General features: G+C 43.1%; 1 long non-coding RNA gene across 4 annotated transcripts in view; it reads left to right on the forward strand.

Annotated features, from left to right (window-relative positions):
- The first annotated feature begins 182 nt into the window (after positions 1 to 182).
- Positions 183 to 16,582, forward strand: part of LOC112995009 (uncharacterized) — a 189,575-nt gene continuing 173,175 nt past the window's right edge. For all 4 annotated transcript variants that reach the window (XR_010391540.1, XR_010391542.1, XR_010391544.1 and 1 more), the window contains exon 1: positions 183 to 344. This is a non-coding gene — a long non-coding RNA (uncharacterized LOC112995009). The remainder of the gene's footprint in view (positions 345 to 16,582) is intronic.

Genomic DNA, 16,582 nt, shown 5'->3' on the forward strand with positions numbered 1-16,582 from the left:
GCGGCGGGGGCGGGGGGCGGAGCTCGCGCAGAAGGCGGGAGGCGGGGGCGGAGCTCGCGCGGGGGCGGGAGGCGGGGGCGGAGCTCGTGCAGAAGGCGGGCGGCGGGGGCGGAGCTCGCGCGGGAGGCGGGGGCGGAGCTCGCGCAGAAGGCGGGCGGCGGGGGCGGAGCTCGCGCAGAAGGCGGGGGCGGGGGCGGGGGCGGAGCTCGCGCAGAAGGCGGGCGGCGGGCTCGGGGCTCGGGCGGCGCGTGGGTCTTGGCTCTCGCCGCGGCAGCTCGGCGGACGAGGGCGTCTGAGGTGCCGGCGCCCAGAGCGGGGAGACGAGCCCCGCCGGGGCCGCGAAGGTGACAGTGCCGCTTCTCGCGCTTGCGGCGGAGGTGCGCAGGCCGCCTGCGCTGCCGCCTGGGCGCGGCGAGCCGCGGGCGGAGGAGGGGCTGGCGGAGCGGCCGCCTCCCCGCTGCCCCCGAGCCGCGTGCCGGCTGCGTGCGGGGGGAGGCGCTGCCCCCGGAACCGCAGCCTCTCGCAGGAGTTGAAGTTGAGGCCCGTGAACCCTGCACAGCCGCTGGGGTCCTGCGGGGGGGCCGCTGAGGAGCCCTCGGGGCGGCTGCCCCGGTGGGGCCTGAGGGGAGGGGCTCCCGTCCTGAGGGGAGCCCGGGGGGAGAGGGAGGTCTGAGGAGGGGGAGCCCCGGGGGAGGGGGGGCCTCCCGTCCTGAGGGGATCCTCGGGGGAGGGGGAGACCTGGGGGGGGGTCCGTCCTGAGGGGATCCTCGGGGGAGGGGGAGACCTGGGGGGGGGTCTGTCCTGAGGGGATCCTCGGGGGAGGGGGGGGCCTGAGGAGGGGGAGACCTGGGGGGGGGGGTCTGTCCTGAGGGGGCCTGAGGAGGGGGAGACCTGGGGGGGGGTCTGTCCTGAGGGGATCTGAGGAGGGGGAGACCTGGGGGGGGGGTCTGTCCTGAGGGGATCTGAGGAGGGGGAGACCTGGGTGGGGCTCCCGTCCTGGGGGGAGCCTGGGAGGAGGGGGGTCTGAGGAGGGGGAGACCTGGGGGGCAGGGTCCGTCCTGAGGGGAGCCCGGGGGGGTCTGAGGAGGGGGAGTCGGGGGGGGGCTCCTGTCCTGAGGGGAGCCCGGGGAGTGTCTGAGGAGGGGGAGACCTTGGGGGGGGGGCTCCTGTCCTGAGGGGAGCCTGGGGGCAGGGGGGTCTGAGGAGGGGTGTCCTGGGGGGGGCCTATTGCGGGGGGGGCCATGGCATCTGGCAACACAAGTGCTAATGTAGCTGCATAATCAGGTGGAATGCAGAATAAGTTAAAAAGCACCCATTTTTGCTAGGTTTGTTTTAGCCCACATCAGTCTCATGACCTGGTTCCTGACACAGCTCTGCAAATGCTTGCACAAATGTAAAGAAGGGGTTTCATGGGGTAAAGAAAGCAGAACCATTTGGCAGCATTGTTGATTTTTTTTCTAAAGCTCAGGTCTCCATGAGCAGTGTAATATTCACCAGCCCTCAAGCTGGATAAATGTCGTTTGGGCCTTTCACCTGCAGGTGTGCTGGCATTTATTAATTGTATGACTGGTACAGCTATTGGCTTTAAAGGAGGGCTTATAAATCAAATGCAGTTCTCTTTCTACTATACGTTACCTTGTTACCTGTACAATGATGGTGTGAGGAAAGATAGCTGTTTTTATTTTGGAAATCTCTCTGTTCCAAAATTAAGACTGATACTAACAAGTAGATGACTACTGGAAGACCTGGAGAAATTCCGATCAATGTTGATCTCAAGTATTAGAAAGAAAGCCCATCTGGACCTTGTATGCAGATCTGATTCACATGGGAGGAACTTAGAAATGTTGGTGATGAACGCCACTGCGAGGCAATGTCTTTTTGGTGGTTTATGTTGCGTGCTTTTGCTCTCTCCTTGAAGACAGTGTATTTCTTGTATTGAATATGCACCTCATTCTCCTAACAAACATTTAAGGAATTGCATGGCATCTTTCAACCCCAGCTTGATTTGATAATGTGCCCCAAATGCGTTATGAGCGCTTAAGTAAAATAATATTTTCTTCGTAGTCAGTATTAAAATTCAGCAGCTCTGAGGAATGTGTTAATATCCCAAATCCAAATCTAAAGCCAAATAATAAGAAACAAGGAATTTGTAGCTCATGAAATATCCTAAAGATATCTTTTGTGTGGTATTCAAATCTTTGGGCTTGATGCAAAGTCTTAATTTTACAGAAAAAAGTTAAAATCATAAACCTTAACATTGAGAGAGCAATCATTCTCCTTGATTTGAAGCTTAGTCATAAGTGCTTTCATAAAAATGAGATGATTTGAGTCCTTTTGTCATAGCTTTTTGTGAATCTCTTCCACCCCATTCTGCTGTCTTGTTTGAATGACTTCCTGTTCTTCTGTTTGTCACTCTTCAGACTTGCTGCACAAGCTTATCCTGCTGGTCCATTGTTTACCTATTCCCAGTCTTCTAACTGCCTTGCTCTTGGCACCCGAAATTTGTTCTGGAGCGATGGCTTTATGATTTAGCATATTTGTCTGGAATGTGCTCGTTCTTGATCACTAAATGTTAATATATGCTACTATATGAGGAAGTATTTAACTGGCAAGGAATGGTTCTAATTAGACCATGTGTTCAATATTTGATATTTACAATGTTAGCAAATGTTGTTAGTCTTGTGTTTATGGACAGTCTGATTTGTATTGCCATTTTTATGAAATTTTACTCCTCTTCAAGTTGGTTAAAATGATTCTTGCTAAATCATAGTTTCTGTAGTTTAAATATTAGAAATCTTTTCCTGAACTGCATTTTGAAGATTTGGATTTTCTTTCAGGTATTTCATGTAACACCTTGTTCTGAACATGCCCTCTCTAGAGGAACGGTGAGGCATTAAAACCTTGGTGACCTTAATCAGTTTTGCTCTAGGTGAAGAAGCAGTTGGGAATAGATTTTAGTTTTTGCTTGAGTATTGATACGCGAGTACTGGGAGAGGTTCAATGTCCCTCTTCGAGCATATGCTGGAAGGTAATTGTTTCTTAGTCATCATATTTTGGCACAATGGTTTGAATGCTGATATACCATCAATAGTCTTTAAATTGCTGAGGTGTATATTTGTTAAGCAAATAAAGATAGGTTTTTAGGTGTGTCTTGTTGTAGCCTTTGGTCTTCAAATAATATCCACTAACAGCTTGTAATGTCATACATGCGTTTTAATAATTTGGTTGAAAGTGTCTTTATTGGAAGGAAATGTATTTGCCAAAGCCGAATTGGAAAGTTTTGCCATCTGATGATTAATGCAGAGATTTGTTGTTGTGAGCTGTCTGACCCAGCAGGTGGGTGAGTTCAGTGCTAGTCACTTCCATTCTAAGTCAACAAAGTGAATTTCCACGTTGCCACTGAACAAAGATTGTCACCTGTGTAACTTTGAGAAATTGATGTGGAAGAGTGTTCCAGTTTCTTGCAGATTATGCCACTGTCTCTGGAACACGTACTGTTTTTATTAGGAGCCAAATTTTTAAAGATTGTGGAAGCCAAAATGCCTAACGCTGAAAAAAAGTCCTTATAAAACAGGAATAAAGAGCTGGTACCAATAATCTTTTCCTAATGCTGCTTGTGGTATAGCCTGCAAAGCATTTTGTGTTCTGCATATTTTGTAAGTGTGCACCAGGCAGTTCACTTTCTCCTAGCACTGACAATCAAAAGGAAATTATGTATTGCAAAAAACAAGGTACAACATTAAGAGAGAAAATAAGGTCTGATAAACCATCTATATTCTGTCTTCTTTCTATGGTCATAGATTTCAGGACACACAGTTACTTGATGTTACGTTGACTGCCACTGATGGAAAAGTGATCAGTTGCACCAATTATCAAAAAAATGCTCGGTATCTTACCCTGTCTTTGCCTTCACTAGAAAGAGCAGGTGTTTGCGCCTGTTCAGAATCTAATTATTTATTTGTAGTACTATTCTCTTTTATAACACTCTTCCCTCATTTACTAATTTGAATTAATCAACAGAGTCCTGCCATTGTTTTTGTTTTTATTAAAATGACATCAAGACACATGCTCGGTGATTCACCACTTGAGTCCTAAGTGGGGCATTTCTACTAGATGGATCAGTTTTTAAAATGACAGCATCTGTTTGCTTGTACACAATTATTTATGATTCTTCCCCAAGCGAGTATAGCAGGAGTCTGGTGAGTAATAACCAGCTGTTTGAATTAGCAAGCAGGGAAAGCAGTTATTTGATCTGTGAAGGAGTGTGGGAGCCAAGGCCAGAAGTAATAAAAACTAAACAGATGCCCCAGATATCTAAGCCCTACAAGGGACTTGTAAATTACTTGAACTGTTCATTGGCAAAACAATATCAGATGGATTGACTTTATCTGGAATTTGTATTAAAGTGGAAACCCTCTCCACAACCGCATCACATACAAGAATGCAAGGGAGTTTCCAGGCAGTATCCTGGGTCTAATTCTAGTACTTCTACAGCTCTCGGCTGATGTGAGCGAAAGCATTCGAAGCACCACAGAGAGCTATTGTGGCCTTGGTTGGTTGCCTCTCCAACAGAGAGCAAATACTGGTAGAAGGGGCAAACAGGCATCAAGTTTGACTAAGGAGACCTCTTGAAGAGGCCAAGTGTGGGGAAACTGTGCTGTTGGACCATCTTGTCTAAAATCCCATATGCTTTGTGACCCAAGTCCTTTTGTTGCTTTTACGAAGTGTATTCTCATATGGAGTAATGTCTCAGACAGCCACTGCAGGAGCACAACAGCAGTGCCAAAGATTTTTTTTTTCTCTGCAGGATTTCAGGTTGCCACTCAGCTCCTCAGGAACTCCGTGTCCCTTTTGGCAGCCTTGCACCCTGGGATTACCAGAAGCAGCTATCTGTCTCTTTATCACCTGTGCTTTGCAAGAGAGTCATTGGAAGATGCTTTCTGGGAGACTTCTGGCCTTACTGTGGCAGTTCATGAGACCAGTCTTGAAGTGATTGTTGCAGCTTAATGGGGAAATCCCATCCTGAGAATTAGTTTCCTTCCACTGTGATTTTCAGTGGTGGTTGTTTCCTAAGCAGCAATTTACATTAGAGTAGTTGTAGTTCCTCTTAAATGAAAACAAATTTATGACAACAGAAGCAAAAGTTACATTCTTGGTATGTGTCCTTCCCATTTCATAAAGAAAAGAACGTTCACCGTTTTATATTGGTTTGTGTTGAACAACAGGACTCCTTTTCAGCTGCCTCATTCACTAGCTGGGAGAGGTGTGTTGGACAATTCATTGTTCCTCTCTTCCCGGGCTGCCTGGCTCTTGGAAACTTTCAGGAGCTACTTTCTCCTCCTCTGCTCCTTTCTCTCCTCTCCTGTCTTTCTTCAGAATTGGCTTCGTGGTTCATGCTGCCAATCAGTGTAGGTACTTTCCTCCTCCTTGGATCTGAGTTCCCAGTCCTAGCATATTCCTTACTCACTGCATTTCTTCTATACTAAATAGTTTAGAACATTTTGAAGGCTGTCACAGTATTTTATAAATCCTGTTATCTTAAGAAATATTAGTTTAATATATATCTTATTAAATTTAATAAGATTTATGTCACTAGCCTGGCGTTACTTGTGTCTCTATGGTAGATAAAGATGGGACCCAGAAACACATTAGCCTCTAGGTGGTATTATTTTGCCAATTTGTACAAAGGAAAGAGGGTCTAGCAGTAACTGTAGTGAGGCTATTAAAGGAAAGAGAGTCTGTGGTCATGACAGGTGAGCAGTCGATAGATCCAGAACTGCATGATGCCTTTGCAAGTGGAAAACTAAGTACAAAAACAACCTGCAAGATGTAGCATATCCAGTTCAAGGCAAGGGGAGAGAGGTGGAGCTTGTAGAGATCCAAGATTTGTAACCACATTTTTAAGAACTACTGTTTTCTTGATGAATAATATTTGCAGTTGTGAATTCAAATTAAGAGCTGTCAGGCTTCTGATATAAATTAACTTATCCACTTCTCAAATCATCATAGAATTAATTTCCTCCACATGTTAGTACGTATAGTCGGTTGCATTAAAGATCACTATTGCCACCTTCCATTGGAAATGTCAAGTTCTGACTGCTGCAGAAGGAGTGGGACAGGACGGCTGAACAGCATTTTCTGATAAATCATACCTTGTAACAGGCTCTTGGGTTTCCATCTTTTGTCAGCTCTGCCCTCTTTACTAGGCTTTTACGCCATTTCATAAAACAATGAACTAGCTAAATGCCCAGCTTTTTAATTATTTGTTTCCTAAACTGTTAACTGACATTTCTGAGATTGTTTTAGGATATAGTGTGTGCTTGCACAGTAAATCCCACAAGACTTAAATTTAATATTATATCTAATCTTATATAAGAATTTCAACTAGAATATCTTAACAGGTTATTATCAGGCTTACCATCTTTGTTCTAGCAGAAGTAAAATGAATAACAGATATGAGAAATTTCTTCCTAGGAAAAACAGCTCTTTCTCTGTGCAAAGCCTTAAAACATGATAGTCTTTATTTCTCACCTATTTAAATTATATATGCACTTAGCTATATCTATTAGTTGTGTATCAGCCATGTTATATTTTATCATGTTAATTACCATTACATTAGTATTACATTACAGTATCGATAATTATTGTGTTGTTACAGATTAATTTTCAGTTATCTTCAAAAATACAACTTGTCTCCGCTAACATCTTGTAAGGACATATATAATGCAAAAACACTTATTTAGTTTACAGACATTTTAAAACTAACACACATGTACTAAAAGCTTAATTGCTCTGATTACTTAATTAGCAAGGATGGAATTAACTTTTAGCAAGTCCCATGGTTGGATGTCATATATTAAAATAAACATCATATATGCATTTTATGTTCATGCCTCAGGCCTAGATTTTCTGTTACAGAAACTAACAGATTTTGGGCTAGAACTTTTAGTCGATTCTAGTTGATCGTTTTCTAGTAGTTTGTTTGCCCATTTAAAAAAAACGCCTTACCATAAACAAGTTTCTTCATAGAGTTAATGGGCTATGAATGTTGTCTGGCATCCTTGTTCTTTGAATCAATATTTCCAGTGGATGATCTAAGCGGGACTGGCATCTGAGGATTGATTCTGACAGGGAATAGAAGGTAGTTTAGTTTGATGTCGGTGTTTTGATGGTCTCCCTGTAGGACTGATGTCCAGTGGCAGCCACAGACATGCAAGCCACGCTGCTGCTGAGTGCACCTGAAGCTGTGCCTGTCGGGGTTACTTGTTTCATGCTGGTAGTGACCGATTTTGACTATTTTGGTGGTTCTGTGAAATGATGCAGCTCAGTTTCCCTCCAGGAGTCTGCGTCAGGAAGATGCTGTCACGCCTGGCCGGGTGGTTGCCTTTCTTGGTCAGCTCGGCGGAGCGGTGCCTGCCAGCCAAAGCCTGTATGCTCGGGGGCAGAGATGAAGTAGAGGAAAAGCTGGCACTGCTGCAGCAGCCCTGCCATGTGTGTTTTAGGTTAAATTGATTGTTTCTCTATCCAGGACTGCTGTCCAAAACCTTTCATGAGCATTATATTCATTTAAGAAACCCAAAACATGAAAATGAGAGACTAGATAGGGTGAGGTGCCCTCTGGTCCTTAGGCGGGAGTGTGAAGTAATGGTTACCAAAGTGTCTGTTATCGTGGCTGACCCTGACTGTTCACTAAAGAGGATGAATGGTTGTCTCTCGCCCTGGAAGAAGAGAAGAATGAACACATAAGACTTTAAAGATTCTGGATGTCTTTTCTGGCTGCCTCTTCCTGCTCCTGTGGAGAGGAGATGAATGGTGTAGATTAAGAATATGTACAGAATTAATTGTTACACAGGAGTGATTTTCTTCAGATAAGCAAGTTCCTCCTGCTTGAGAGTGACAGAGCCATGCATTTCGATTGTATGTCACAGTCGAGCGTAATTGTAAAGTGAAAGTGTAATGACGGGTATGTCTTTATCAACCTGTTCCCTACATTGTGTTTTTATCACTGCCATCTGCTCTGCCGAGAGCGGCAGCTGCCAGGTCTCACAAATAGCGCTGTCATGTACTTTAATGTAGAACAACATATTGTCATAATTTCTCTGATATTACTAGATGGAAAACTTTAACTGAGGTAAGGTAGCATTATGCTTGGCACTTTGGAATACATTTCATTGCAATGTGTGTAGGACACGCGATGGGCTTTCTGGAGCAGGCTATAACAGCACACCCAGTTCCATTTTCAGAAATCACTGGAAAACACTTCTTTTTCCAATAATGTTATGTAACATCCATCTGGGACATATGTGACTCTGCTGAGATGCAGCTGAGATGCCTTCAGTGTTTAGCATTGGTTACATATGTAGCCTTAGTTACCTTTGCTGGATGGAAATTATATAAATTAAACTATTATTAAAATTCATTTATTTCTTTTCTGGTTTACATTAATTTGAATCTTCTTTGATTTCTTCATATTTGCAAACATGTGCAGACAGTTCCTTCAACACTGAAAGACACAAATTTTTACAATAATTGGTCCATCAGATATCTATTGCGCCTGCATTTGCAGTGCTTTGTTGAGAATTTTTGGCAGTGAGCTTTTTAGTATCCAGACAATCTGGTGATTTGTAACGGTGTATTTATTTGTTTCCATGGCTTATGGCAGTGGGTGCATTTTCCACTGTCTTAGTTGGACCTTAGGTGGGGACATTTAATACAAGACTAGACTAGACTCCTTTAGGCGTCCAGCTTAAACCACTCTAGGGCTCTCTCGAGTGAATGGCGAGAGAGATGCCTTCTGAGAGCGATCCATCTCAGCCTGAGATGGATATTTAGAGTAGGCAAGCATGTGGAATAGATTGCTCTCTGTGTTGTCCATTTCTCTCCTTGGGCTGCAGGAGGAGACTAGAAGACTAGCTTAGATTCCCTCTTGCCTTTTAGATGCATAAAGGTAGGTGAGGTGAATCATGTACTGAATATATGTCAGCACCTCCTCTTCTTCTCAGGGTGCCTGTCAAAATCTTGCTTGTGCACCAAGTGTAGGAAATACGCTTGGTGTAATCCACTTCCACAGAGATGTCTCTCCTTATAAGCAGTGAGATACATCCTCTTTTTATGTACTTATTCCTTTGAATGTGTACTTAGTGCAGTTTTTACTACAAAGGTAGTCCCAATGACTCCTTGAGCAAGTAGCTAGCTAATCTCTTCTTTCCACATTAGTCCCTGTTCTCTGAGTTTCACAGGCCTTTTTCTCCCCAGACATTCTGGTGTAGCATTTGGGATTCTCAGTCCTGTTCATAGTGCTGGAGCACATCCTATCTGCAGTGAACTTCAGTCTGGAAAGAATGACTTTTTCATGACAAATTCCAGTTATGCTGTCAAGAGTTAATTCTCTGTTGCTCTATAATCTCCCTTTGTGTGTTTTAACTTGGTTCCAAACCATGATCTGTTTCTTGCCAGTGATTTGGTCTCCCAAAATGAGACGATTAGGTCTTCAACATAACCGTTGTCACAAACCTTTGAGTATATTTTCACCTTTTTTGTACTACGTGTTTATAAACATCTCTGAGTGAGTACTTGTGGAGTACAATACTCCACAAATTTCTGTGATACCTTTCTAGTTAGTCTCTACCTAACTTTACTGAAAACTTTTTAAGTCATTGAGTGCTTTAGAGCCAACTGGTGCCAGAAGTACAGCAACTTCCTCCTTTTTTTAGTCATATGTGCTGCTAATAGGTGCAGGGTAAAGCTCTGCTAAATCTTCTCCAGCTGTGCTTCATGATTTTGAAAGCTCCAAAGCTACATTTTCGCATCTAGAATTCTATTTATATGTGGTTGCCCTTCCACAGCCAGTGAGGAGACAACACCGTGATGAGGTCTGCTCTTTTCTGTGTCTCTCCTTGGCCTTGTGTACTGTTATCCTCTACCGTATAGCATCCCAGACCTGATTAGCCTTGGGTACAACTCCCTCATTACCTACCAGGTAAAGCCCCAGCCATGTAAAAGAGGATCCTCATGATGTGTAAGAAGTAAAAGTGAGCAGCAGTGTAACAGTGATGGTCATCGTGGCGCACGGTTCACAGCCTTCTCTTTCAGAAGCACTTTACTGTTTGACGGAAATGTCTGTTCGTTGGCCCAGTGGTGGTAGGATCAGGAGTTTCAACATGTTTTCTCCAAGTCTTGGATGGTGAATTAATAACTTGTGTTTGTGGTCTGTTGAGGGCCAATGGAGAGCAGTGTGCTGCTGTCCTGGAGTCTGAGGGCGCGGGTTACACACGTGTCGGTATGTGCCGAACCTGTGCATCGGAAGGATACTGTGACAACAGTGGTAACCTATCTGAATACCCCAGTTATGTTTGGTGGGATGAATGCTTTTATAAGGCATGCAGATCTGTATGCTTCACAAAATAATCCAGAGCATTGGAATAGGTGAGCTACGGCTCTGATCTGTTACTGCAGTTTAAGCTTGTGATAATGTGGCAGTATCAGCATCTTTTAATTAAATTTCACTTTGGTTTTTAAGCAAAACTAAACACAATGCAGAAACTTTACATAGAAGTAGAATCACACAGAACTGTTGCCTGGGTCACTAATACCCACAGGATTCTGCCCCATGGAATTATTATATTCTTTCAGTGATAAAATGTACTGGAGCAAAACTTACAGGGAGAAGCATGGGAGACATGCATTTTCCTTGAGAGAAGTAGAGATGACAGAGGATCTGGACAGGAATTGATGGTGTATTTTTTGCAGCTTCTTTGTAAATGAATGTATGAGACAATTACAGGATTCAGAAGTGAACACACTGTCCCTCCTAGGATTTAATCTGCATAATTGCAGCTTTTCTGATTTTCTTTAATTGTTTATATTACAAAATAATATTTTTCTTAAAAAATAGGAAACCAGAATAATGTCAAAAATTGCTCTAGATTCTGGGATAATTTGTTTATCATAAAAACTAGCTTCTGCGCTTTGCCATTTCCAAATGGTTTTGGCAAGTGAGAGGTTAGATATATTCATTTAGATATTTGTTTTTTTCAGAAAAAAACTGTTCCACAAAATAATAGGGTTAAAGCTTAAAACCTATTATTAACATGAGTAAACCTGAAAGAAAGCAAAAAATCAAAAGCTGTGGTTACAAAAAGGGAGAAAAAACACTAAAACAGTGCATTTTATGTATTTTTCACTTTCATTTAGGGAGGATTTTTGTCTGTGAGAGAATTAAGTGAAGAACCTTTATGTGCTCATAAAACGAAACATTGTCAGGATCTTTATTTTGGGGAAAAGTCCAAGGAAAGCTTTCATCTGTGCTTGCAGGCAGGGTCTGGCCAATTTATGTAGCAGGTATTGACCCAGAGATTCCAATGTATGTTAAAAGCAATAACTAACAAACAGCTGCTGTGTAGCTTGGTCTTAGTACAATTTTTAGTACAATTTTCGCTGACATGAGTGGCAGGGCTCTGGGCATACCTTTAGGTCCTAGGCCCTCGTTTTCACCATTTCCTTTCTGAAACCCAGCTGTCTGGCCCGGTTGGTACCTGCAAACTCATGCCTTACTTTTACCACAGTGTCTCTTGCAAGTGATGAACAGCAAGGGAAGAAGGAAAATGGTGTGTGACCCAGAGAATATACCTGCCTGTTGCAATCTGTCCATCTCATATGTATGTGTGGTAGACCTATGACACCAAATCTGTTGGTCTACTGGAAAGAGTTGCAAGAAAAACTGATTTGGGAGACGACTTCTAGCTATGAGCGCTGATGAGAGACATCATTTCCGATAAGGCAGAAAGAAGAATTGTTATAGAGAAGGTGGAATATTTACTCTTGAGTCTTGTGCCTCTCTCTTTTTCAATTGCAATAGGATGTAAGGTATTGGACAGCTGATAACAATATAAAGGACAGAGGCGAATGGACGGCTTGTTAGTCAGCCTGTTTGGAAAGCTGTGGTAAGTGAAGGCTGTCTTAGAACTAAGGGTGAAAGAGACTCAGTACATGACTCATCGTTTCCTTGGCTCATCAGAATGAATGTTTATTTTTGGCACTCTATTGTTAGCCAAGGAGAGACCATTCGAACTGTGAATAGTGTTCTCCTAATGGCAAGCAGAAGATCAGGTTAGAGAAAAGTCTCTTGGCATTTAAATGAAGTTGTGTGCTCTAGAAATGTAAGCCTTACATATTGTTCTGGTGGTGCATTTCAAGAGCTGATGAAGGCTCCTGGCACTGTACTGACCTTGAGCACACATCAGATTGCCTTTTTACCCTAATGTCATGAAAGTGTCATTTTTATTAACCACACTTTATATATACACATATACCTTGAGAGGAAGAATATACATCTAAACACTTTTTTTTGTTCCTCACAAGATTTGCTGATCTCATTTGAAACTTCTCTTTGATTTAGCTGCCAGACTGGGGCTGTAAATGCTGCATGATTTCTTTCTTTTTTTTTTTTGTGCTCTGTTGTAAGTATATTTAGAAGTGTACATAGTTACTTGTGTTCATACATCACATTCTTATTAATGAGCATAGTATAATTATTGGTTGTATTGACTTTTGTTTCTCTGGATATTTTTAAAAGATATTTTAAAGGCTTTGCTGAAGTTTGCATGTGCTTCAGAAATTAAATTTAGTCTGTGGTTTTATTACCCTTTTTATTTAATTTATCTTAACCGTTGCTTTCAAGCTGTGAACCAGCTGTTGACTTTGAAAAAACATTGTTCAATTTGAAAGGAGCATTTTAAAGCTTAATGTAATGGCTGTAAGTAATCACTATGGCAATTATATTCTCTGGTGTTGCGCGTCACTATAATAATATTGGAGGTTGTGAGAAAATGCAGGAGAGAAATGCATCAAGTTAGACTTCTCAGTTTTGTCGGTGATATCCAGCATCTCTCCATTTTGTGTACAGTTCAGTGTCACTGCTTGAATCACAGCAGAAAAACTGAAGCTCCTCTCTATGGCTCTGTGTGTGCCCAGCAGGAAAACGTAGCCTTCTTCTGAGCATAGTTCTCTATCTATTGTCTCAAACTGGGCATGTTTTTTCCTTTCTCCATGTTGGCAGACTGTAGATGGATGCTTGTTGCACTGACAAACCATTGCTGCTCTGCTGACTCATCCTGCCTGTTTCCAAGATGTTGCACCTGGCAGAGTGGAATTACTTTTTTCCGCTCTTCTCGAGCAGCTTTCTGCCTACCTCGTGTGGTACAGGTGGTAGCAAAGCTCCTTGCAGAGCGTTCGGAGAGCCTGGGCAGAGCTGGAGTGTTTGGCATCCTGCCAAGGCAGGTCATGTTGCAGTTGTGCTCTGGAAATGAGCAGCTACTTGCAGTGGTGAGGAGAATTAATGCAAAAACTTAAGGGTGCATCTTCCTCTGCACTTTCAGAAGAAACAGCGTCCATTTTCTTGTGAGCAACTCTAGTTAAAGCCGGGTGGAGCTCTTGGGGAAAGGACCTTTCTGGGTCACTGCTGTGAAGATAAGTGAAGCAGCATGCACTCAGGATCCCTTTCTGTTTTAACAAACCATAAAAATGCTATGCAGCTGCTTCTGCCCTGGGAATTTTCCCCATTATTATTTTAAAAGAAAGTTAATATGCATCTTGTGCTGGGAATGGGCTACATTTTGGTGAGTGACCTAGCTATGTTTTACAAACAGCTTGTGTTTGGAAACTACGGACTGCAGTGGTGCTCTAAAAAGACAGTCTTGCAGGTTGCACAACTGTTCTGTGCCTAGCCCCTTCTATCCTCTTGCCTGTCTGTGCTGCACAGCAGGTTCGAGTCACCTGCCAACCTAGACCATCAGTTCCAGTAACAGATTTGTGAAGTAATAATGCATCTGGGGAAGACCCAGTAGGAAGCTTAGATTCAGCAGTGTACTAAACCTTCCCCCAAATTTGCTTTGTAACAAGGTACCACTTTTGGGGTGGTGCTTGCTGTGTTTGAGCCTTTTTATCAGAAGAAAGATCTTACGGCAGTAATATCTGAGTCAATGTGGTAATAATGACAATAACAGAAAGGGCAAGCGTGCAGGGAGCTAGAGGCATTGAAAACTTGGGACAAGATGGGAGACCAGGCTTACCACCGAGACAGAATTACTGGTGATAACAGTATTTGGTTGCCATGGTTTTAGAGGAAGGATAAAAGATGCATATGGTAGTGGTTTTTGTGATGGCACTTATAATGGGTGGTAGTCATGGTGATGTGACTGGGATGATCCTCTGCTAAGAGGTAGTCCTGCTTTAATATTGGTAACAGTCAGCTAGAATTTCCTGTACTTTACCTTGAAAGAAAAAAATTACAATGAGAGTGAAAGCATATCCAAATGTGTCTGTATGTGTGTGCAGTACACGTCTTCTGCATGACATCTGCTGCAAAATGAACTTGAAGTAGTTTCCTGTTTCTGCATCTGTGTGTAATGCACCAGGAAGACAAAGGCACAGATACAGACCTAAGTGTTCACTGAGATCAGGTGTGTCCCTTCCAAACATGTCTGGTGGAAACTTGGCTAATGACCATGGGTTTGGCACAAAGGGGTAGACACTGAATCCTGACTGTTGTGTCAAAGGACATAAGACTTGTGAATTACATTATATACATGTGTGAATAAATAAGACATTCAAAGAAGGTGACTGCTGGGATGGAGGTAGAAATAGAAATGGAGGTGTGTTCTGGAAAGTTAAAAGCTTAGCCAGTGTCCCAAGGTATTTTTTAATGTAGTAGAATGAAATTCCTCTGGGTGCAGCAAATGAGACACATAAAGTCTAATGCCCTGTGAAATCACAAAAAGCTACTTTCAATATGTGGAAAAAACAACTTTTATACAAAAATAAAAATTGATAGATTCTTCCTTTGATAATCCAAATACTAGGATACACTTTAACAATATCCATTACTGTCTATGAAGTATATTTTAGTTGTTAAATGCACTAGCTGATTTGTCATTATATAGCATTTAAAGTGATGAATCCTATATTCTTCCATCTTTTTCACTCTAAGAAATTAAACAAAGTGTGTGACAAATGGCTTGCAAGTTACATCAGCTATTTCAGTCTGCTATCTGCTGCACCTGTACTGCTGTTCTGAGTGTGGAACCAAACCCCTTGTTTTAAAGCTGTTTTCGAGGAGGCCCTGTGGCAGCAGATGTTAAGAGCTGTGTGAGTGGCCACATGTGGACAGCTATTGCCAGTCAGCAGGGCTGCAGATCTGGCACCTCAGAGCCAGGAAACTTTCCTGTGTTAGAAAAGGAGCGCGAGCATGCAAATGTGATGGGAGAGCTCCCCTTCTCATTGCAGCCATTTCTGACCTTTCACAGAATCACAGAATGGCTGAGGTTGGAAGGGACCTCTGGAGATCATCTGGTCCAACACCCTGCTCAAGCAGGATCACCTAGAGCACATTTCCCAGGATTGTGTCCAGATGGCTTTTGAATATCTCCAAGGAAGGAGACTTCACAAGCTCTCCGGGCAGCCTGTTCCAGTGCTCGGTCACCCTCACAGTAAAGAAGCTTTTTCTCATGTTCAGACAGACCTCCCTGTGCTTCAGATTGTGCCCGCTGCCTCCTGTTCTGTTACTGGGCACCACTGAGGAGAGTCTGGCCCCATCTCCTTTACACCCTCCCTTCAGATATTTAAACACATTGATAAGATTCCCCTGAGCCTTTCTCTTCTCCAGTCTGAACAGTCCCAACCATCCCAGCCTTTCCTCACAGGAGAGATGCTCCAGTCCCTTAATCATCTTAGTAACACTGCTGGACCTTTCTGATATACCTTCTAGTAGAAAGGAGTGGGGAAGCTGTCCTGTGTGGCTCAGTGCAGCTTCAGGCAGGATTTTATGGGAACAGTTGGCTTTATAGTCCTAGGGTATGTCAGTGCTGGCACTTGGGAAAACACCCTGTGCACCACAGTCTTTGTAGCCTAACTGGGGCAGACCTGGAGAAGAGGCTAAGGTGGGAAGGAATCCAGTGTCTGCCTTTTTTAGCAATGAATGAAGTCACTAGCATGTGGGTAGATGTGATATACTGAAGACTTACCACAACTTTTGTAGAGCAAGGCATGTCTCATAAATCTCTTGGAGTTCTCTGAAGGAAGCAACAAACGTGTGGGATAGAAAATCTGGTTTATACATTCTTCTTGGAGTTCCAAAAATAATTCAGTGAGTACCTCATCAGAGACTTCTTAAGAAAGTAAACAGCTGTCGGATAAGTGGGCAGGTCGGCAGATGGACAAGTAACTGAGACAAAAAGTGTAGGAGTAAATGGTCAGTTTTCGCAGTGGAATCCTGTGGAGACCTGTGCTTCAGCTGTTCAACATACTCATATATGATCTGGAAAAGAGGGTGAACGATGATGATGTGCTTGCTGACAATTCCAAGTTATTCAGGATAGTAAAAATAAGGGTTGATGGCTGAGGCTGAAAGCCTCCTGTGTAGTGAGTGACTGATCAGATGTAATTCAATGCATATAAATGTGAAGTGATGAACAGAAGGAGGAACAGTCCTAATTTTACATACACAGTGATGAGTACTGCAGTGGTTATTAAGTCATGAATGAAACCTGGTATTGTGGTAAATACTTCTATGGAAATGCTGGCTTAG

The sequence above is a fragment of the Dromaius novaehollandiae genome, chromosome 14, assembly GCF_036370855.1.
Source record: "Dromaius novaehollandiae isolate bDroNov1 chromosome 14, bDroNov1.hap1, whole genome shotgun sequence".
Classification (NCBI taxonomy): domain Eukaryota; kingdom Metazoa; phylum Chordata; class Aves; order Casuariiformes; family Dromaiidae; genus Dromaius; species Dromaius novaehollandiae.